The following is an 8830-nucleotide window of genomic DNA, read 5'->3' on the forward strand; positions in this document are numbered from 1 at the left end:
CTGACCCTGAGCCAGCAGATGAAAACAGAAGCCTGTTTTCTGTAGACCACTGCAGATTCGTCCACTTTGTTAGGAATAGTTTTGATTTTTAAGAGTACACAAACGTTCAGCAGGACATAGGACCGCCAGAAGCACGTGGAGCCCGATATACAGTGGGATATTCATCTTCACGGAACAACTTCATTCTACCAGGCGTGATTTTGCTTCGACAGAGCAGTCCAAAAAAAAGTTCCAGACAATTAAGTAGGGGATCCCAGTACAAGCTGCAACACCCAGGAGGGAGGTCAGAGGTTTCCCAGCTATGCTGGTGATTTGATGATGTACGGCAAAATGGAACAACCGGTGAACATTACTGCCTCATCTATAACGTCACAACCAAAACAGTGTTTACTCTCCTTGACCTGCATTATTTAGATCTGCCTGTCATAACTTAAGGTTCCTATCACCTTGATATCTCAGCACCACTTATTTTCATGTTTTTAAGGGCCGTCTACTCATATACCTCTTTAGAAAACGTTGGCACAAATTTTCTGAAGGGAGTTTCTTCTAATTTTTACTCCCTTCTCCCAAATCCATTTAATCTATCTGCTAACACAGAGGACCTTTTTCTTTGGTTCCTTTTATGTTTGCTTCTGCTATAGTAGCTTGTTATTTCTTTTGCTGAAGCTTTAGAAATCACTTGAGGAATCTTAGTAATGTATTCATTTTGAGGTAGATTTCTCTTCAGAGCTGGTAAATAGAAAGTCTCTTCTTCACTTCAGTGGGCTTTGGATCAGGTGTTAGTGCTAACATCATTTCAGTTTTTCTAATCTAGTTGTTTGGGGCCCAGCGTGCAGCCCCTGAGACTGCTGAGATTTTCACCACAGGTTTTAATGAGAGCAGAATCGGCCCCTACTTCCTGAGAGACAGCCTATAAAAATCCAAAAGAAATAAGCACAAGACTTTCTTGAACAACTAAGTCTTAAATTTGATTTGATTTGATTCTGAATCTCACTGGATTTTTTTCCACAGCCCCTTTGCCCTCTGTTCTAAGCCTTACCCTAACAGGATGAGCTGGAGTTTCAGTTACCCAGGCCTACTGGAAACTGCGCCCAGCAGTCATTTGGCAGTGGCCTCCCAAGAGCAGCAATGCCAGCTCTCTATTGCAATGCCCACATTCAGAGATCTGTAGAATTAGAGTCCAAGTTCTGCTTGTATTTGCAAGCCCAGAACGCCGCTGACTTCAAGGGGGTTGTAGGATTTTAGCCAAGAGCAGAAATTGGCCCAGGATCTTTTCAGATTCTCTCATGCTTCTGTTTATATGATGTTATCATCAAGAACTAACAGCATGCTTCATGATGCATTTTACTTTTAAATTACATAAAGGATATTTACTGCACCAATGCTACATAGTTTGCAAGAAAGATGCACATATGGAAATGAAAAAACACTGATTACCATTAGGATTTCCAGCTTTCACCATTCATTTTCCAAAACAACCCAGAGACTATTTCTCATCAAAAAATGCAGAAATGAAAATCCCATTTCTTGGCATTTATGTATGGCATTCTGGAGTCTTACTCATCAAGTCTGTTGTGAAAATGGTCAGAATAAAAAAGCCTCGTAACGTACAAAAAGTTCAATACTCTGCTTTTATTTTCTGTATGCTGGTTTACCAGTCAGAGACATGAGTCCACCCCTGTAAATAATTAATGTTTATCTGCCTCTCAAGGGGTGGGGAGAAGAGAAGGAGGTCTGGGGAAAGCGGAGTCATCACCAAGGACATCAGGTAAAAACACAGATAAAGGTTGAGAATGAATGGATCAAAACTGTAAAAACAGGGAAGCGGGATGCCAGGCGGAGCACGTCGGACAATGCCCACTGCAGCAAACCAGCTGCTCAGTGTCCTTCATGGCGGTCCTCCACAGAGCAGAGCTCCAGCCTGGTTCTAGTCGGAGCTGCTGGGCTGCTCAGCACCTTTCAAAATGAGCCAGATTATTTTGCCACACGGTTACAAATCTGGGAGCTTCCTTCTAGATAGCCTTGTTTAGAAATCTGGGCTGGGGCCTTTTAAAATCTTAACGACTCCCTACTTAAGCTTTTAATATCCACGTTAAATAGTTCCCTGAGCATGGCCTGGTATTCAGGAGAACAGTGTGCCATTGTCAGCCGATGAGTAACTTTAGGCAAAGAAATTATTTTGTACCTCTGTGCTTTTCCTTCTCCTGCATCTGCTTTGTCTACATAGATAGTAAAGTCTTTCAGGGAAGGAGTGGCTCACAGTGTGCATGTCTAGTCATCAACACAGCGAACTCCAGTCTCACCGAGAGCCTCTCTGTGCTCCTCGATCCTACCCATAACAGTAGCATTTAACACGTCGGCCTCCGCATATGCTTGCCTTTCACCCTACCGTAGAAACAGAGTTTTAGTATTAATTACTATTCAAAACTAAAATCTGGAGTTCTAAATTCGGTAACATTAAAGTATCCATATACCATGCTTGCATAAACCCTTGTGCAAATAGGTCACTGTACAGAAAGGCCAGAGGGTACCAACTGCTAAACTGTGAGTATAAAGGGACCAGAGATGCTCTACCAGGCCAGCAGTATTCCTTCGGCCACCGAAAAGTCTCCATGCACACAAGCAAGCTGGCCCTATCTGACTCTGCTCTAGTCCTTGCAATTTAAGGGGAGCAACGATCCTGTCATCAGGGCAGCACTGCTTGGTGATCCCTTAATAGCAGCACTCCTTCCGAGGCCTTTAAAAGCCAGCAGAATTTAGTGCATCCCTGAGGGTGCTCTGGGCCAATTTTTGCCTTTGCAGCTTTCTGTTGCCTCCGCTGCATGTAGCCAGAGCTCTTAGCTCATACTGTGTCACTGGATTCTTGGATTTAGAGGGCTGTTCCGTGTAAATAATCTCGGTGCCTGGGCACATCCTGGTGTCTAGAAAGCAAATGGTACGCTCGAAGTGTCTGTCAAGGATCTAGATACAAATGTTCCAAATGACAAAAATGTTTGTTCAATCCGTCTACCTGCCTGCTTAGGAATGTCGAGAGCACTGGAGTACTACGGGTTTGACGCTCTTGTTTGTTCTGTTACTGTCCATCTGACCTTGCTATTTCAGACAGGCTATTTGTCAATGCCAGAGAAGTCTGCTGCAACAACAGAGGGAATATCTGGTGTCAGTATTCTCCAGCTCCTTGAGGAAACTACCTCATTAGAGAAGCTAAAACGTCGCTCTGATTGCTTAGAAGCAAGCCATTTGTTTTGCAAAAATCTCTAAGCAGTTATTCACTTCTTGTAAAATTATAATGCCTAAAGTCTTTTTCTAAAGCAGTCTTGGATACTGGAATGACTCAAAATTTGCAGCCAATAAAAAGTTTTACAGCAAAGCAGATCTGATCAGTGTTTCCTTAAGTGAGACAATTAATCTTCTCTGTCAAAATGTCATCAGATTTTGGTGGATTTAAAAACAATAAAATGTTTTACTGGAGAGTAATAAAACAGGACATTTCTATAGCTTCACAGATGTTCATAATGCATTTGAGATTTTGTATGCTTTCTTTAGGAAATTTGGAGCTGAGACTTTTAATATACCTAGAGTATATTATTTTTTTTTCCCCATAATATCCAAGTCTTTTGTCATGATCAGCTTTGAGCTCTCTCAAAATCTGGCAGGGGACATCAAGCTGAAATGGGATGACTGCTGTCCTGGTATTCCACCTTAGGAAAGAAGCCTACTGGAAGATTGATAGCTCTGTCTGCTTTTGGGTAGTACCTTTCATTCAAGGATCCTAAAGCAATCACAGAAATCCCCAAGTCTTCCTAGCCAGAAATATGACAGAGCCTGTTCCGAAGTGTACTTGTGGTATCGCGTCAGGAGGGACAGAGTCTATCCATCTCTCACCTCTGTGCTGGCAGTTTCCCAGGGAATTGCTAGTAAACATCGGTTACAGACCACGCTCCCTGCACTCTCTCCATAGGGAGGAGGAAGGGCCAGAGAAAGAGAGGTATCGCGTTCCTGTTCTCCCGTAACAGATGGAAATCCCTTGGGTGCCATCACAGTGAGCAGCCCCTCCCCAGCTGTAGCCTATGTCAGGACCACAATGACACAGAGAATCAGGGAACAGCAGAGGCCTGTCCATCCTCATTCCCACCCTATCCCTGCTACATTTTATAAAACCAGATCTGGTCCAGCTCACATACTGTTTAATTTCATTTAATCTGAAGAAAGTCTGGTGCCTGATTCCCTATATTATCTTTTAATGTCTTGTGCACTGTACAGGACATATTAAAAACACATACTAGCAACTTACCAGAGTGACACCCAGTAAATGCCCGGTGGACTTTCTGAACAAAAGTACACACACAACAAGGCTGAGGATTTGGTCATTGACAGGTCTATGGTTGAAGAGAGGTTTTGTCTTAACATCACACTCACAGGTACATCTGTGATCCTGCTGTAAATGGCTTAGCTAATGTTTCTTAATGCACATCAGTTGACTTGGAACTTCAGAGGTCTCCGATGCCTCCTTTCTTCCCCATGATCCTTTTCCCTCTTCATCCTTCTCCCTCTCTGCTCTTCACATTCCTCTCTTCTGCTGCCCTATGAAGTACTTACTACTGAGTAGTGGGATCATGACACAGTTGATGATAAACTGGGAGATTATGACATGAGAGCAATAAATCACACCTCCCTCCCGGCTTTCTTCTCTCTGCTTCTTTCTTCCATTTCTACTTCTCCTCTTCTAAAAGAAAGGGGAAAATTGTGATATTAAAAGAAGCATCTTCTCCCAATCTCTCTGCTCCCAATCAGCCCTCTCAGAAGGGGAGATTTTATCCTTTTGTTTAAACATCTCTAGAATTTGTGATAATAAATGTATGCCCCCTCAGTCTTCAATCTTCAAAATGAATGCATGGTACAGTCTTTTATTTTCACAGTAATGGCCATTTGACAATATTCTGGCATCTTACAGGCTTGTGAAATTTTCCCTCCTTTGGGAAATTGCTAATTATCAGAGTCGCCACAATAAACAAGTTCTGCAGAAAGAGCAACACACCACAGTACAGAGCTCCAGACTGCAGTTGATTTTTTTTTTTTTTGCTTAGCAAAACCGTGGTATTTCTGAAAGTCACACCTCCTAAATAGTGTCCCACGTGTGAAGATATGATGGGTTCCTGTGCACTTCAGCCACGAGAAAGCTGGGGTGTGTAAGTAATTCAAGTTCTTCATAAATACTGCCTTATAAAATCTACTTTACATTGTGCTTTTCTCTTTTATGTAGCATTCTCTAGAATCTGCTTGGGAATATTCATTTTACCTAATTTCTTGTCCTTACTGGTACAAAATAATATTTACACACCCCACACCAAGCTCACTAGCTCTCACAAAGAGTAGTGCTTAATATATTGCTGTTTATTTGCTCACACACCTAATTATATAGTTGAATATGTCAACATTAAGTTACATCTACATGACAGGCATTGATGTGGCTGTTACGTAATATAGATGGACACGAAACACCACCTTAAAACGAAGCTCAGGCACTGCTACCAGCGTAGCCATTGCTGAGCCACGTGGACTGCAAAACCAATCGGAATAACTCAGTAAATATTAGAGTCACGAGCCTGTGCCAAACTCTGGTTTTAGCAACTAGAATACTACAGGTAATCAAGCCAGCTCATGAAGACCTTGCCCAGTGTGTCTAGCTAGACAGCAGCGGTCACAGCCTTGAGTCACGGCTCTGGCAGATGAGCACTGGTGGGCTTAGCCACTGAAGGATAAGGTTTCGTCATCCCCTTCTGTCTGCGTCTTTCTCCTCCATGAGAAGTTTCCACCTTCATGGTGGGGATGGGAGAAAGGGATGGTAACCTAGCTTATAATTCAACTGGCCCAGCTCACAGCTTAAAGCAGTGGTGGAGATGCATTGATGCTAAAATGCTAGATTACGAACTGTGGTATAGACACACAGCCTTTTGTGCTACTTTTATGCTAGTGTCAATAACATCCAGCAGAAAATACTGGGAGAAGCACTGATCATTTACAACACTACTGCTAAATGTGCTGGAGCTGGTCTGCCAGAGCCCTTGCTCTTGGAAGAGAGGAACTGGGAGAAATACAAACCATAAACCAGAAGGTTATCTACTAACAAAACATCGCAGTGTAGTTCAAAATCAATATTAAGTCTTGAGTAAATCAGAGAAAGTAAAGCAATAAGTAAAACAGGGAAAATCGTAAACATTAAAGACCTATGTATTAGTCCGTATCTAACACAAAAAAGTTACTACTTGTCCAGAATTTTTTTCTCCAGTGCTACAACGTATTTTCAGCATGATCTTGGGCAAGATGCATAATTTCTCTCTGCTGTGGCGTTAGATAATACTTCCCTATGTTATAACAGCTCATGTTGCAAGTTGCTGAGTGTCAAAGAGTACTCATTAGATAAGATTATATCCAGTTCTAAAGGGAGAGGACCTGCAAAAGGCCGATAAAAATGGGATTAGTTCAGTTGTCCTTGGAGTCAGTGGAAGCTGAAGGCATGGCAGATGCTCAGGTGTTCCTCTTGATAAGGAAGCATTTCCCTAACCAGCACACCGGGAGCAGGTTTAGCATAGGGGCAGGTATTTACACTCTTAACACTCAGTGGACAAATTGATTAATTGCAAAAAAATGTTGTTGGATTTCTCATTGGCACCACTTGTAGAAATGTTTCAGTGGAGTCAGGACTGATTCTTCCCTTGAGGAATGAGTTCCTGGTAAGGTCCTGGGACATGTTTGAGTAAAACTTCTAATGGGTCAGGCCCTGTGAATGATGGGGTGACAAAGAACAACCCTGCACAAGCTTTGCTTGTTCAGCAAAACAGAGTAATTATCAGATGCGCAGGGGCTGCACCAGCACAGGAGTCCTTGTTGGTGAAGAGTCTAAGTACATAGTGAGAGATGGAAGAAGACAAAGGTGAGCATTAGCAGATGGCTGGACATGTTACTCCTTACAGCGTTATGTATATTAAATTGAATAAGACACAATGGGAAACACTGGGGAGTGCCAGCACTTGGGAAGACAGCAGTACTTTGAATTCATCTGATGGCTAAATCAAGTGACATTTTTTTATGAGTGGGTTTTATACCCTTTATAATGATTTCCACCTGTTAGCAGTGTAATAACTATGGACAGATCAGAACAAACAACACTGACCCTTTCTGTGCACAGACAAGAATCCTCCACCTGCAGTTGAGTTCTCTTCCCTAGCTGTTACCTTTATTGCCTTATGTATACCAGAGAATCAACACTCCAGCTCTGTAGCACTCTTTGTCATGTCCAGGTAATTAAAAGAATGCCACCACACCTGGTAGAACTATAAAAATGTCCTTATAAAAGTCTCAGCAGCATTTAATATTTTATTCATTGCTATATTGCTGTGTTTTGCCTGCAGTAAAACAGCCTCATGGAGGTGAGACACTACCACTGAGGGCTAACAAACATTCTCCCTTCAACATATCGTGTTAGCTCCATGCCTTTTTTGTCCTTCCAGTTTTGGATCCTTGTTTTTAACAATCTTCCTGCTTTCAAGAAAGAAAAAAAATCCTTTTCTTTTGCTAGAAGCAGGGAACCAGAACGGGTAGTGTTTAAGCTTTCATCCCTTTTCCATACATGGAAAAGACTGTCTGAAAACTTTATTTCCCAGGGAAATATATTCCATGTTTTAATCTTGTAATGCCTGAATAATTGCCTTGCATATAACATTATCTCTCCTGTTAATGACTCAGGAACTAGAAGGAAAAATAAAACAAAGTTTAATATATACAAAATAACATTGATAGTTTTATTACAGAAGGTGTAGGAAGCCAAACCGCACAAGCACAGACATAGCTATTAAAGGAAAATTAGAAAGTTGCTGACACAAGCTGTTCAGAAATAAATTTTCAGGTCCCCCAAAGCCACATGATTGGCTTAAAGACTTTTGGTTTTCAAAATACAGGTTCGGTGTGTTCTTATGCGTCTTCACTTTTTGATATGCTGGGGAATCACATGAAACCAGCTTTATTTTACAAATATGGAGGCTGAAAGTTTAATAGGTATTCTTGAGTAGGGTCTAGAGCACAAGTCTTATGAGGAGCAGCTGAGGGAGCTGGGGTTGTTTAGTCTGGAGAGGAGGCAGCTGAGGGGAGACCTTATTGCTCTCTACAACTACCTGAAAGGAGGCTGTAGCGAGGTGGGGGTCGGTCTCTTCTCCCTAGTAACAAGCGATAGGACGAGAGGAAACGGCATCGAGCTGCGCCAGGGGAGGTTTAGGTTGGATATTAGGAAAAACTTCTTCACCGAAAGGGTGGTCAAGCATTGGAACAGGCTGCCCAGGGAAGTGGTTGAGTCTCCATCCCTAGAGGTATTTAAAGAACAGATAGATGTGGTGCTCAAGGACATGCTATAGTGATGGACTTGGCAGTGCTAGGTTAACGGTTGGACTCAATGATCTTAAGGGTCTTTTCCAACCTTAACGATTCTATGATTCTATGAGTGATATGACTCCAGAATTGAGAGATTTCAGAAAATCACCACCAAGGCCACATGGCCAGCAGTAACATTGTAAGATTCAGCATCATTAGTCTACTCAATTCTAGCAAACTAACTGATGTTCCCATACATACAGTTCCCTGTAGGCATGCCATGTTTTTCCATCCAGCAGCCTTGTCTCAGAGAAAGAGGACTCTGTCTAGGATTTACAGACATCTTGTTGCACAAAGGGAAGCAAAAGCAAGTTGGGACATCATGAAATTCCCATTATGTTCTGTGGATGCTCAGATCATGCATAAGTACATATGCAGTATGTCTGACTCATCCCCAGATCCTGGA

The sequence above is a fragment of the Nipponia nippon genome, unplaced genomic scaffold (genome assembly GCF_047370975.1).
Source record: "Nipponia nippon isolate SJK-2023a ecotype South Korea unplaced genomic scaffold, ASM4737097v1 scaffold_9, whole genome shotgun sequence".
In the NCBI taxonomy this organism is placed as follows: domain Eukaryota; kingdom Metazoa; phylum Chordata; class Aves; order Pelecaniformes; family Threskiornithidae; genus Nipponia; species Nipponia nippon.